The 15288-nt window shown below is 46.8% G+C and overlaps 1 long non-coding RNA gene across 5 annotated transcripts in view; it reads left to right on the top strand.

The window, feature by feature from the left end:
* LOC132665752 (uncharacterized) overlaps window positions 1-15288 on the top strand; it is a 108441-nt gene that overhangs the window by 86116 nt on the left and 7037 nt on the right. For 4 of the 5 annotated variants that reach the window (XR_013551294.2, XR_013551290.2, XR_013551291.2 and 1 more), the window contains one exon: window positions 7891-8132. The exons of the other annotated variant lie outside the window; for it this stretch is intronic. This is a non-coding gene — a long non-coding RNA (uncharacterized LOC132665752). The remainder of the gene's footprint in view (window positions 1-7890; window positions 8133-15288) is intronic. 5 annotated transcript variants of the gene reach the window in all.

Raw genomic sequence — 15288 nt, 5'->3', positions numbered from 1 at the left:
ACTCTGTACATTACTCAGTGCTCATCACAGTGAGTAAACTCTTAATTCCCTCCACCTACTTCATCCATGCCACCCACCTCCCCTCTGGCAACCACCAGTTGCTCTCTATATTTAAGACTCTGTTTTTTGTTTGTCTCTTTTTTTTCTTTGTTTTGTTCCTTAAATTCCACATATAAGTAAAGTCACAAGGTATTTGTATATCCCTGAATAACTTATTTCACTTAGCATTATACCCTCTAGGTCCATCCGTGTTGTTGCAAATGGCAAGATTTCATTCTTTTTTCTTTTTAATTAAAAAAAAATTTTTTTTAAAACATTTATTCATTTTTGAAAGACAGAGAGAGACAGAGTGCAAATGGGGGAGGGCCAGAGAGAGAGGAGACACAGAATCCGAAGCAGGCTCCAGGCTCTGAGGTGTCAGCACAGTGCCTGACATGGGGCTTGAACTCATGGACCGCGAGATCATGATCTGAGCCGAAGTCGGCCACTTAACCAACTGAGCCACCCAGGAGCCCCAAGATTTCATTCTTTTTTATGGCTGAGTAATATTCCATTATATACCATATATATACTCTGTGGTGTATATGTATACCATATCTTCTTTATCTGTGTATCTATGGATGGACACTTGGGTTGCTTCCATATCTTGGTTATTATAAATAATATTGCAATAAACATAGCATGCATATATCTTTTCAAATTGATATTTTCATTTTCTTTGGGTAAATACTCAATAGTGAAATTACTAGATCATATGGTATTTCTATTTTTAAGTTTTTGAGGAAACTCCAGACTGTTTTCCACAGTGGCTGCACCAGTTTGCATTTCCACCAACAGTGCATGAAGGTTCCTTTTTCTTCACATCCTCGTTAACACTTGTTGTCTCTTGTTTTTTATTTTAGCCATTCTGACAGCTGTGAGGGGATATCTCCTTGTGGTCTTGATTTGTATTTCCCTGATGATTAGTGATGTTGAGCATCTCTTCATGTGTCTGTTGGCCATCCGTATGTCTTCTTTGGAAAAATGTCTGTTCATGTCTTCTGCCTATTTTTAATTAGATTATTTGCTTTTTTTGCGTTGAGTTGTATAACTTCTTTACATATTTTGGATATTAACCCCTTATTGAATATATGATTTACAAATATCTTCTCCCATTTAGTGGGTTGTCTTTTTGTTTTGTTGATGGTTTCTTTCCCTGTGAAAAAATCTTTTTATTTTGGTGTAGTCCCAAGAGTTTAATTTTGCTTTTGTTTCCCTTGCCAAGGGAGATGCATCTAGAAAAATGTTTGCTATGGCTGATGCCAAAGAAATTACTGCCTATGTTTTCTTCTAGGAATTTTATGGTTTTAGGTATTGCACTTAGGACTTCAATTCATTTTGAGTTTATTTTTGGGTATGGTGTAAGAAAGTGATCTAGTTTCATTCTTTTGCTTGTAGCTGTCCAGGTTTCCTAGCACAATTTGTGGAAGAGACTGTCTTTTTCTGATTGTATATTCTTGTTTTCTTTATTATAGATTAACTGACCATACAAATGTGGGTTTATTTCTGGGCTTTCTGTTCTGCTCCATGGATCCACATGCCCGTTTTTGTGCCAGTGCCATACTGTTTTGATTACTACAGCTTTGTAGTGTATCTTGAAATCTAGACTGTATTTTTTCAGGATAGAGGCTGAATTCTATATTTACCTTTTTTTCAAGGCTAGCATAGAGTCTAACAAAGGCAATGAAAAAATTTTCTTGAATTGATAGATCAATGGATTTCCTCAATTTACCAGAATATCCTTTGGCAGGAAATCCTTTGTCCAAAAAGGAAGTGGTAAGAAGACAAATTCATAGTAGGGATTTACTTGAAATAATCTTGTAATGTATATTCTAAGTTTATTAGAGATCCAGCCAATAATTTATACCTAGCTTTTGTTTTTGTGGTATTGAAAAAGAATTCTTGCATACAGAATATAAATTTGAAGCCCTTCAAAATCTTAGATCAACAATGGAAAACATTATTAATTATTTCATCCATGACTATTTATTGTTCAGCATGTGCTAGGCCTGTGTTATTAGAGTCAAACAGGAAAATAGACCAATATATTTTATTAAAATTTTCACCAATGACAGTAAAATTGAGCTGGGGAATACTGAACTTACTCAGTTAACCAGACATGTGATTTTGCAAGGGTTTCCTGGGATAATGTGGCATAGTTCCCCAGAACAGTGAAGCTCCGACTCCCTTCATCATCATGACTTGGACACTTCAATCAACTAATGGAAATAAAAACCACCACACTTCCAGGAAATCTATTGATTTCTGGGTCCTTTTGTTATTCATAACAGAGATCAGAAAGTTTTTACACATCTGGACAGATTTTATTCATCAGTGTGTGTGTGTCATATGCATGCCTAGAAGAAAGACTTGCCAGGTTTCATCAACCAGAGCCTTTAAGGACCACGTGAGATGTCACATTTTCTTTTTAGGGGAAGCCTCGGTGTGTGCTGCCTTTGATCTGAGCCTGAGATGGCCTTGAATTAGGGCAGAGTGGGATGGACCACCATTCAAATTGCGTGGGTGAATATGGGGGGGGAGGGATCAGTGGTTACTTTGGTTTAATAATTTAAAGCCACATTTTAGAATAGTAGAAGGTGATTTGCTTTGAAAAGCCTGTCCAGTTTGTAGATGAGTGACAAAATATGAATCTCAGTGTGTCAATAGTGTCAATGTATTTTGGGGCGAGATTTGCTGCCTGGGCAAGAAATAAGGGTATCTCATGCATGGTCACGTCTCTAAAAAGTTCCACGAAAGTTTATGTGAAATAGGAAACAGTAGAAAATATTAAAGAAGCCTTTTCAAAATAGGCTTTAGCATACAGATTGGATCTTAACCTAAGTAAGTCTGGCATCAGTCCTATTGAAATCAGGTTTTCCTTTTGGGTTCTAGCTAATGAGATGTAAACTGCAGAAAGACTAGTAAGTGTCCAAAGTCAAGTCAAACCACTTATAGGGGTAGATGGGGTAAAAACAAAAAAAATAGACAGTCTGCCATAGGAGAAATTTGTATGGGACTTGGAAGGAGTGAGGTAGAGGCCATTGTCATGATCAGTGGGTCGCCATTGCAGACAGAGCCCCAACTCCCTGACCTGCTGGCTGACCTTGTTGCGTGGGGCAGCAGTCAGATCTGAACGGCTCTGGCTTCCCATGAACCTCTTCTTCTGTCTCCAATTTATCCTCCCTGTCACCCATGTCATCATGGCTGGAGGAAGCGGAGAGGGACAGATGCCATTCCCCTCTGTTCCTGGTCTCTGCCACTTCTACCCTGCTTCCCTTCCTGGGGGTTGGCCTGCTGACTTCTGGCCAATTGTGCACCAGGGGCAGAGGTAGCTGACTTGCACAGATGCCTTGTCTGGCTCTCACGACGGTGGAATGGCCATGCCCTGTAATAAAGCCTGTATTCCACGTCACTCAAGGCGGTGATCTACTGCTCTGATTGTACCCTGGCTGAAACATGTGTTTGTTCCCTGTCTCTGAGAAGAGAAGGACTTGGAGGAAGAAGGCAGCCACTCTCCTCTGTGTCAGAGATGACTGAACGGGGTGTTGCTCTGGGACACAGTGAGATAATGGCATTAGCCCTAAGCTGCAGTCCCTGGGAGACTTTGGGAGTGTCAGCTTTGGAAAACTTTGGAAATAGGCAGAACTTGCTCTCTCTACAAGTGTCACATTGCTGGAAGGTAGAAGAATGAAACAGCTTCTCAGCAGCTCCTGATGGGAGATAGCTGTCGAAGAGCAGTGACCTGCGAGGCAGGAGCCCCAGCCCCCCATCTACCACTGCGGGTGGTTAGACCTCTGGCAACTTGTCTAATCTCTCTACCACCCAGGGAGGGATCAAAATATTGGGGAAATAGCGATTCCTATGTTGTTGGCTGTTCAGATGGTTAAGCAGCCCGATTTTTGTTTAAATGCCATGCAATCCACAGTGTTACGCAAAAGTTATTTTTATTGATGTGTCCATTAAAATAGTCAACTGGGTTCGTGTTTCTCTATCTCTAGCAATGCTGTGGAAGGAAAGAAATCAATGGGTTGGCAGTCAAATTGTCCTCAAAACAACTCATGAAAGCGATGACTTTGCCACCTGGTGAGTGGCCATCTGGTACTCTGACAGGCATAGTAGGCATCCCTCTGTCTCCCCCTCGTCAGGCCAGGCCCAGGTATCAGCTAGACTGTGTACCAACAGGAATCTGCAGGGATCAGGAGGCAGGGATGAACATAAATAGATCCTTGTGTCGGCAGGAGAGATCTTCACCACCTTAAAGCACCAGAAACGATTTTTCTCACAGTCTGGCCTCACTCCCCGGCAGAAAGAATGGGATTTGTTATTTTTACATCTCTTAAGAAATTTAAAGACCAAACTCACCGGGGCTCCCGCATGGAAATTTCGACCAGGACCTATTTCTCAAAGACTCGTTCCCATTGCGTTACCATTTCAAAAGAGCTGAGTTCATAAGCATCTACTGTGCAGTCTTGAACTCCTCTCATTTTGGAGGTGTTCTGGGAAAAGTTTGACATTTAACGGGGAGAGCTGTGATCGGAAGCTTTTAGGTCAGCACCCTGGAGCACGGAATTGTTTTGGTGACTGTTTTGCAGGCAAGATTTTGTAAAAAAAAAAAAAAAAAAAAAAATCACTCATATTCTTAAAGGCCCATCTGTCTGGGGCAGGAGCATATTTCGCCTGTGAGGGTAGGCGCGATGATGTCGCAGCTGGCGTGATAGTCACGGGATGAGCTGTTTTCCAAAATGCTGAGGGGGGCGGGGCGGCACACAGGGTGAGGGCAATGGCTCCAAAGGCTTCAGGAGAGGTTGGGGAGAGGCCAGGGCCCTGGTGAGATGCCCCTGGAGGCGGGGTGGCGAGATGAGGGACCCATCCCGTGAGTTTGAGGTGGCACCCACCTTCTCCGAACCAGAGTCCACACACTCATACTGGGGCTCAGATGTAGTTGTGGCCACTCCTCCATGGTTCTCACAAGTCGGGGCTGGGGTGCTGGAGGGTCTTGAGGCCCTTGATTGGCTGGAGGAGGGGCGGCGGGGGATGTGGCCCGAGAGGAAGGACCATTTTCCCTTCCTGTCCAGAGCTGCCCTGCTGAGCAGTTCCGCAGGGACATGTAAATCTAGGTGAGCCTGAGGCGGAAACTCTGAAGAGTTGTGTCCTCTACTTTGCTTGCGATAGGGTCGTAGTAAATATTTACCAACTGGATTTGTTTACTCTGGTATGAGGACGCTCCTATGTCACCCCCCACGCCATTGCAGTGGATTTTAGTTTACTTCTGATGACAGGAATGCAGCTGGCCACCAGGTTTCCTGATTATTTTCCATCACTCGAGACGCATTTCACTTTGCAATTTGAAAAAGCAGTTTGGTTTGGGGGGGTGCGTTTCTCATCCTGAAATGCACAATATAATGAAACAAACTTGCTTAACCTGCTGAGGATGCACGTGAGCGGTCTGAGATGGTGAAAAGGAGCTGGAATATCTCATTTTTTCCCACCTGACCCCCCCACTGCTGACCCTCACCAGATGGTCCCATGGGGTGTGGGTGTAGGGGGCGACGAAGGAGGGGGAGGGAGAGGAGGATAAAAATGAAGAAGAAAGGAAAGAGGCAGCAAAGGAGAGGGGAGGAAAAAATAGATGAGAACACAGAGGGGTGGGGGCGCGTGGATGGGAAGGGGGCAGATACGGGTGAGTGTGACAGAGGCTACAGAGAGAAGGATTTTGAATGTTTCCAGCTCTGTAAAGAAATTTAGCACACCATACAACTCTTCTTTCTCCAAAAGCAATCAAATCAACAAACAAATACACAAGAGCGTGACTCCCCCTTAGCCACACATGGCCACTCCAAATGCAGAGCAGAGTGGCCCGTGGCTGGGGAAGATGAGGTAAGACAGGGCCCTGGGGCTGTGGAGGCTGTTGGCCCCTTTCCCGGGAACCTAAGACTCTCCCTGAGCCCACAGGGTGGTGGGACAGGGGACAAAAATTCCTATCTAGTCTCTATGCATTGGAGCTGGGCGTTCTGCCAAGAACGAGTTGTCTTCTCGGGCTGCTTCTTAAACAGAATTGGGTTCTGGGACTAGTGACCCCGGGGGACGGGTGACCAGAACATAGACCGGCTCTTGAGGAGTCCTATGAGCAGATGCATATTTGCCCAAAGTCATCAAACACTTAACCGTGTGCCTGGCAGGGTCGCAAGTCCTCAGTGTGTTTTTATGTCTTTGGACCTCCTCACCCCCACTCCGGGGACCCTTTGGCAGTGGCTGCTGCCCCGTGTTGAGCCCAAATGGAGCTGAGACTGTATTTGCCCGATTTGGACTCTCTTGGTCCCCGAATGGACACCATGACCGCAGGGTTGCGGATCTGGAAGGCAGGCTTTGGGGCTGCCTGGGGCTTGTAGCGCTTGACGTATGCAGGTGAACCAGCAAAACGGGGTCCCGAGCAGGCTGCACACACTGTTAAGAATCCTAACGCGGGAGTGAGCGGTCTTCTTGGCGTCGGTGGCTCACTTTGAACAGGGTTTGCCGTCAGATTCCCGAGAGGGCAAAATGTTATCCGGAGATCAATCAACACGTCCCCTCTGCTCTGGCCAAAGCAGAAATCCCCAGTTTTGCAACATCCTTGTTCCTTTTTCGCACGCAGGGGGAGAAGGTGGGAGCTTTGCTTAGTCTCACTCTGATGGGATGGGCTGTGACCGCTGGTGGTACCTGCCGTATAAGAAATGGCTGGGAATGGTCATGGAGCATTTTCTTGATGGTATGACACAAGCCAAAAGACTGCCTTGGTCCACCGTCAGTCCGTTTCCGGGACACCGATGAGCCAGACTGGGAGTCTCCAAAAGCCCTGGTTCTGATGCTGAATTCTGCTGGTTCCGTGGGCTACCTGCTCCTGATTACTGGATGCAGGGATTCTCTCCTGTGTTCGGCTATGAAGGCATCTGATAAAGCCCGGCTGCTTTACTGCCTGGCTGATGCTGATCTGTGGCGAGTTTTTATTGCTTTACACGTCGGTGCTTATCCCTCTGGGCGATAAGAAACCAACAAGACTGTCTTGGTAGGAGGGGCCCAGAGCCACCAGCATTGTTCTCCACCTAAACCACTGGGTGTGACATGGGACTTTGGGTCACAGTTGGGGTCCATGTGTTCTCTGCTTGGAGGCCATGACCTCCTGTCCCTGGAGATGAGGTCCTCCAGGGCAGAGGTGCATAGAGCATTCTGGGGCAGCTGGAAAGGGGAGGCCACTGTGTTTTTTGTCCCGGGTCTTACCCCAGTGGCTGCTGGAGAGGGGCCTTGGGGGCAAGGAGATGTGGGGCAGGTCCTGGCCAAGTGGGAAGAAGCAAATTCACCTCCGAGGGGCCAGCCTCACCTCTCAGCCCTTCTCCTCCCCACCTTTCCCCCCTCTCTTCCCTGCTCATCTGGGTCTCCCTCCTCCTCCTCCTTTTTTTCTGGCCTTTGTCCAACTTTCCAGGCACGTGATTTCCGTGTGCTCCTCACCCTGTGATATGCCACCCTCTCTGATATCAGGGCCTGTTCCCCCAGCTCCTGTGTTCTCAAGGGGCCCATGGACCAGCCCCACTGCCAACTGCTCTCTCCTAGCCTGTGGGCAGGCCATTCATTAGCCAAGAAGGCCTTCCAAGGACCCATGGCTTCTTTGGAACTCACAACAAAACAGGTTCTGTAAGGATTAGTGAGGCACCAGCTTTTATGCAATAACAGCTAATCCCTTGTTTTCATAACAAGGTTGGGAGAATCTGTTTCTTGTTTCTCCAGCTTGTTTGTTGATTCTAAATAGCTGCAGTGCCCGTGGCAGGGATGGTTAAACTCCATCCATGACTCATTGGTACCCCTGTCTCTGCCTCACAGGTGTCACTGCTGTCCTTGGAGCGGGCCGTCCTCTGATCACTCAGCTGTCCTCGGTCCTGGATGCATGTGGAAATCACCAGGAGCTTAAAAAATTACTGATGTCTAGGCCCGCCCCGAGGCTTCTGATTTAAGTGGTTTGGATGGTGGCCTGGGCATTGAGATTTTTTAAATATCTCCTGGTACTTCTCATATGCAACCATGAAGAAAACCATTGCTTTCTGTGAATTCAGGAAAGACTGAAGGTTGGTCAGGGGCCTGGGACAGGGTGGGGGAACAGACCCTTTGCAGTGTTCTCAAATGGTTTCACAAGCGTCCTGTCTCTCTAGGAGGCCAACATCTTGCACTTCTCCTTGTTTATTCACTCAACAAACATGAGTTGAGACCTTAATAAGTGTTAGACTTTAGGGAGACCCATGGAGAGGACACGAGGTGGCTGTCACAGAGTTTACCAGCTCTGGGGAAAACGGAGTTGAAAAGAGATAATTGGGACACTCTGTCATAACTATTTTAAAAGAGATTGTGTATGAGCTCAGTGGAAGGAGGGTTGGGTTGGGGGTAGGGTTATAGCATGCTCTTTAGAAGTTATAATCCTTATTTGGCAGAGAGAGAGAGAGAGAGAGAGAGAGACAGAGAGACTGAGCAGTTTAGCACAAGTTGTGTGCTCTCAGTTACTCAAGGTCAAGGGAGAGACAAGGTGTTGATTCCCGCAAGATCTGTCTTCAGATGTGTCTGATAGGCTTCTCCCTCCACAGCTAAGGAGATGACCTACCATTGCACTATGGGATATTAGATATTATCTGGAGAATTAAAATGTTTTTACCTATTGTCCCATGGATCTGATACTCAGTTCTTAGGAATGCACTATGGGTCATTGCTATTGGACATGTGGCCTGTAGACCAGCAGTGGCAGGGTCACCTGGGAGCTTGTTAGAAATGTAAATTTTCAGGCTCCCTCTCAGACCTACTTAATCTGGATCTCTGGTAGTGGGGCCAGGAATTTGTATTTGATGAGTGCTGGAGGCAATTCTTATGAGGGCCAGTGTCTGAGAAACTCTACCAGAGGTCATTGACTCGGTTCCCAATGGGGTGATGTGATAGGTTGCATTGTTATTCCCGATCTTTCACCCTCTTGGGATCCACACCTTTTCCATGCGACTCTGCATTCTTCCCACTGGAGTAGAAGTATATTCCCTTGCTCTGACGGTTGACAATCTTTGGCAATAGAAGGCATTACATGTTTTTGCTTGCCCCTCTGGAAGCTTCCAGCTTTCACGTGGAAAAAATGCCATCAAGAAGCTGCTGCCTCTTCAGCCTAAGGCGGCATGACTGCATGGAGCAGAGCTTCCCCAGCTGGCCTGTAGACTGTAGCCCAAAGCGGAATTTCCCTAGCTGAACTGTAGATCTCTGACCCTGAGAATAAATGCATAGTATTGCTTGCCCCTGAGTTCTGGGATGGTTTGTTATGCAGCAATAGCTGACTGATACAGCTGATTGACATGGGTTTTATATATCCACGCAGACAAGATTCAGCACCCCAGAGGTGAAGCTATTGGTATCAGGAAGTGAGGCCAGCGTCTGGGGTTGGGGGTCAGGGGAGGCTGTTTGTGCCCAGGGGCCCCGAGCTCTTTGCCTCATGCGTTCTCAGTGGCTGTCCCTGAAGTTCCCTGCTTCATTCTCCTGGTATTATCCGTTCAGATCCCTAAGAGAATTTGATGAACTATGCCATAGGCCACAGGAACCATCATTTATCACTCACTTGAATTATGTAATGACTTCCCAATGGATCTCCTTGCTTCTACGTATTGCCCTAGTGTCTCCTCTCAATGGAGCAACCAGACCTACCCTTTTAAAGTCTAAGTCAGATAGTGCCCCTCTTTGGCTCCACACCTTTAAATGACTTCCCATTCTACTCAAAGCCAGAGCCCTTGCCGTGCCCACATGAGCCTGTGTGTTATGGCTCCCTGTTCCCCATGGATCTTCATTCCTATTATTCCTTTGTTCATCCTCTGGGCCCCTCTGGCTTCCTGCAGTTTCTTGACCAAACAAGCTTGCTCCACCTAAAGATTTTTGCAACCGTAGTTCCTCTCACAACCACACTTTCCCCTGGCTCTGGGAAATGCCCACACGGCCGTCTCCCTGATTTCTTCACTGTCTTGCTCAAATATCACCTCACCAGAGAAACCTTTCCTTTGAGACATAGAAATGGCAGTCCCTCCTTTGCCCCATATCACACTCTTTATCCTCCTTACCCTACTTTCATTTTCTGCTCTTTATATCCATCTGACGTGTTATCTATTTATCTATTTTCATACTTAGAGGCCGCCTTCCAGCCTCCAGAATACAATATTCATGACAGCAGGGAGTTTGTTCACTGCCCTTTCCCCAGTGCCCATAACAGGCACATAGTAGGTGCTTAATAAATACTTGTAGAGCGGATGAATGAAAAAAATGAATGAGTCATAAGCTAGACTGTGGTTTGGGAACCCCGTGGTCAGAACATGGCTGCCTAAATTGGCCCATCAGCCGGGCCTAGGGGCAGGGACATTTCCCCTACAAGGGGCTAGAAGTATGCCAGAAGCCAGAACTGATTATGTCTAATTATTAGACTCTGTCACAGGAATGTTTTTTTTTCCCTTTTTAAAAAAATGTTTATTTATTTATTTTGAGAGATTGAGAGAGAACGAGGTGGGGCGGGGGGAGAGGGGAAGAGGGAGAGAAAGAATCCCAAGTAGGCTCCACATGGTCAGCACAGGGCCCTACGTGGAGCTCCATCCCACAGACTGTGAGATCACAACCTAAAGCTGAAACCAAGAGCGGGATGCTTAACTGACTGAGCCACTCAGGTGCTCCTTTCACAGATGTGTTTTAACTCAAAATTCATCTCATGTGATATCCTCTCCCTGTCAATAAAACTGTATCAGATACCGAATCAGAATTAGATTTTCAGTGAGCTGTGAATATGAACGAGGGACCCGGGTTGAACTGGTAACTTAATAGTTTCAGGTAACTAGACAAGTTGCCTGAATAACCGTATCAGTTTCTACCTCCTGGGAGACTTTCCAGTGGGAGCCAGAAAAAGCTCCCAGGACGAAGCTCCCCCACCTTCCAGGACAGTGCTGGGTAGGGGCAGTGGCTGACAGTCTTGGGAACACTTATTCTCTGCTTTTGGGACGGGCCTGTTGAAGTCTCGGGATAGGGTAGGCTTTGCTGGAGTTATAGACCCCGACGTGTCAGTGGCTTAACACAAACAAGTCGATTCCTTGCCCGCACCGCATCTGAGGTGATCCGACGTCTCTCTCAGAGGCCCTTCTCCAACTGGGACTCAGGGACCCACAGAGATTCTCACTGCGGCTCTGCCCCCTGGGAGTTCTCTCCTTCCAACTGTGCAGATGTCAGTGGTCGTGGAGAAGGTACACCTGTTCCCCACTGCCCTGGTCCGGCTGGGGCGTTACTGCTGCTCACAGGCTCGTGAGGAAGGCTCAGGCATGCGGGTCAAACCCAACTTTCAGGGAGGCTGAGAAAGGTGTCTTCCAGCATTCCTGGACAACGGAGCTGGTGTGGGGAGCACGCAGCGGTGTTTCTGTTATTCTTCTACGTAAGTTAACATGTCTCTGCTGTAGGTCCATTGAATTATGTCATACTTTAGTTTTTACATGGCAGTCTTATTTCTAACAAGGCAAGTAGCAACCAGGAACTTACTCCCGAAATAAATCAATAAAAGCTGAGCCACGTCGAGGAGTAAGGCGTGAGCGCTGGACAGTTGCTTGCAATGGCAAGTAAGCCCCTGGGAGGTGGGCATTGAGTGAAATATTCACAGATAGGTACAAACTTCCTGTTTGTGCAAATCTTTTAGATGTGTATGCAAGTCACTGAGACCTTTTTTTTTTTTTAATGAAATATGTGTTACCAATTCAGTTAAATGACTAGAACAGAGATGACGTATTGCCAATGTTTGTTAGCAGTTTGCATTGCCTTAGCATTTCAGATCACTGGATCTTGAAGGATATGAGAGGTCACTAAATTGAATTCCTTGACTGTTAAATATGGGGTAACTGAGGCATGGGGATGGGAACGACATCCTCAAAATACAGCAGAGCTGGCCGGTTGACCGGATCACCTGAATCTTCCCGCCCCCACTCTGGGCTTCCTCTGGGACTTGGGTTCTTCTTCAGGTGCAAGGAGGGTTCCTGCAGAGGATGTCAAAGATGCCCCAGGGTATCGGTGAGCCCGAGGGGTTGTGCTTTCTTCTGATTGTTTAGCCATTGCCCCAAGGCAAACCTAGAAGGAGCGAGTGGCATTTGCACACACAATTTCCATGAGAGGGCAGAGACCTGTCTCCTCATCCTGTTGGGGCTCCCTTCCAGGTGGAACCGCAGGAAGCAGCAGGACCGCGTTCAATAGCCTTGGGGAAAAACACTGGGGCAAGATTTCTTTGTGTCCTTTTTGTGGCACCTGATTCACTTCCTTTGCTTTATATATAGTTTTCCAGGAATAGGAAGAGGTGCTTCTCACCACAAAGATATTAATACCCCGAGCAGAGAATTTGAAAGAAAACAACCAGGGATGGAAACATCAAGTTAGATGGGAGCAGGGTGGAGAAGGAGAGAGAGAGATTGAGAGAGAGAGAGTGTTTCACTATTGTGGAGGAAAGTTCAAAGAGATAAGCCAAGGCCACTTTCCTGTGTAATCAAATGATCTGTTTTATTAGCATGGTATCCTCACAAGAATTTCCTATAGCCTACTAGGTGATACAAAACATAGCTTATTATTATTATATTATATACAGTATATAACATTATGATTATATATTTTATTATCTGCTATTAAACATGTCAGAATTAGCTGACTTTGGAAGAGCATTGGGAATAATTAGCAGTCATCTGCCATTCACCAGGCAAGTTGGCCATACCTCCCTGCCGCTAAGTCACGGTAGTGGCATCGAGAGAAGACACAATAATGAGCCCCAATAATAAGGCAGCCCAGAATCAGAGCCGTCCTCCGGAGCCCAAGGCACCGTTTTAGGAGGACAATTTTGGGGCAACTCTATAATGGAAAATCCCCAGTTCCGTGAGCATTCAGGGTTGAAATAAATGCAGATTTATTTCATCTAGGAAGTTTAATTACTAAGTGAAAAACGAAGCCTTTCTTCTGCAATTGGAAAATTTAACTAACATGGAACAAAGGAGAATTTCTTTTTTTGAAGCTAGCGAGGAAAACTACCAGTGTTTTGGTTTAGAGAAACCAGTCTTTTTTTTGGTTTGTTTTTACTCTATTTCTGACAGAGAGAGAGAGAGAGAGAGAGAGAGAAAGAGAGAGAGAGATACAGAGTGTGAGTGGGGGAGGGGCAGACAGAGAGGGAGACACAGAATCCGAGGCAGGCTCCAGGCTCTGAGCTGTCAGCACAGAGCCCAAATTGGGGCTCGAGCCCACAAACTGAACCGTGAGATCATGACCTGAGCCGAAGTCGGACGCTTAACCGACTGAGCCACCCAGGTGCCCCGGGGAGATAGTCTTTGACTTCATCCTAAAATGAAACCTGTCAGACCATAGCCGAAGACACGCAAACACATTTTTGTGCATCTTCATGTAAGTCCATAGAGGTGGGCTAAGGGGATATGTATGTAAATGCTGGGGAAGGCAGGAATGTGGGGTTGCCGCATAGGGCTTTGCCAAAGGGAACTTAGGTACATGTGTGCATATCGGAAGAGAGGAAGATGGGCATCTGGGCTGGGCACCAGGATAGGAAAGAATACAGAGGGGGTCCGTCCCACCTCCAGGGACATCCTAACCTACAAGAGATGCTCTGTTGGGGGAGCATCAAGAGTAAGAGGGCCCGTGTTTTTTCTGAGGGTTTTGTGCACCTTGGAGGCATGGCGTGACGAGATGTCATCTAACTGAGAAGTGTTGTCACCTCCGGGAAACCTACCGCCTGGGGTGTTTTAGGGGACAGTGTAGATGCCCAAAGTAAAAATGGTGCAGTAGATCTGAGTGAGCAGTACTCACTGTGTGTAGGACCTAACTCTGGCCATGTGGATGCGATGTCCTGTGCTTTTTTTTTTTTTAAGTAAAAGTTTGGATGGTGGTTGTAGATCTTGCAGAATCCCTGTGGGCTGGACAGTTGGTTGTCAGCAGTGATTGGGAGCCGGACTTGAGGAGGGCGTAGACCTTTGTTCTCTTTGGATCTAGGATGGCTGGGAAGTCACACGCCATGCGGACCTCTGAGATACAGTCAGTAAAACCCACCTGGGGAGCTTTCAAAAGTGCATACGCCTGGATTCCATTCTAGCAAGACTAACGCTGAATCTCAGGAGGTAGAATGGGAATCTGGGCAACATGAGTCTGAAAGGAGCCTTCAAGGGCTTGCAAGGCCATTAAGGCTGAGAAATACTCTCAGAGGGCTTGGGGGATTGAAGCCTGTCCCCCCAGAATTCATGTTTACCCTGAACCAGAGGACATGACCTTGTTTGGAATCAGGGTCCTTGCAGACGTAATTAGTTGAGTTCATGCTGGGGTAGGGAAGGCCCTGAGTCCAATGACTGGGGTCCTTATAGGAAGAGGTGAGCACAGAGGTGCACATAGAAGAAAAGGTCAGGTGAAGGTGGAGAGGACATTGGCATGACACCATGAGCAGAGAATGCCTGAGGTCACCATAGGCTGGAGAGGCAAGGAAGGATCCTTACCCTAGAGCTTTCAGAGGGAGAACGGCCTGGCTGACATTTTGATTTCTAGCTTCTAGCCTCTAGGATTGTGAGAAAATACATTTCTGTCATTTTAAGCCACCTAGGTTGCTGGTAATTCCAGCAGCCCTAGGAAATGAAGGAAATGAATACAGAGGGGATTTGTAATACCTGACTTTAGGGCCTTTCTTTTTCTTTCTTCTTCTTCTTTTTTTTAACCAAGGTGCTAACGGATTTATATGCAAAGAATCTCATTAGGAGCTCATGTTCCCCCAAGAGGGGAGCAGAGGCTAGGCAGCCTTTTTCTTTCTGGGTAGCTGCAGAGCCTTAGTCTCCCCAATAAGCGACACTGTAGGGGTGTAAGACTGTCCAGACACATAGTGGAAGATGCCCTTGGTGGATAAGAAGGCATGTTTGGAGAAGAGTCCATCACTCTGAGGAGCGTGCCCACCATTTGGCTTCTCAGAGCAAACGGAGGTGTGGCTGTGACTGCTCATCGGCAGTGAGGTTGACCCTAAAGCACAGCCACAGGTGCATACTGTAGATGTCCTTGGCCTTCTCCAGAGGGATGTGCAGCCATTTTGCAGGTGACTGCATGTTGAGGAAGGGGAACGAGTGAGACTTTGAGAGAATTGTTAGATGCTGGCTGTGAAATGACACTACCTCTTAGGGACTCAACCTCTTAGGGACTCAACCCCCATCAGCCAGAGCAGGGGATTGT

The sequence above is a fragment of the Panthera onca genome, chromosome D3, assembly GCF_046562875.1.
Source record: "Panthera onca isolate mPanOnc1 chromosome D3, mPanOnc1 haplotype 2, whole genome shotgun sequence".
In the NCBI taxonomy this organism is placed as follows: Eukaryota; Metazoa; Chordata; class Mammalia; order Carnivora; family Felidae; genus Panthera; species Panthera onca.
The sequence above is the reverse complement of the archived record's forward strand: the minus strand, read 5'-3'. Positions and strand labels throughout refer to the sequence as shown.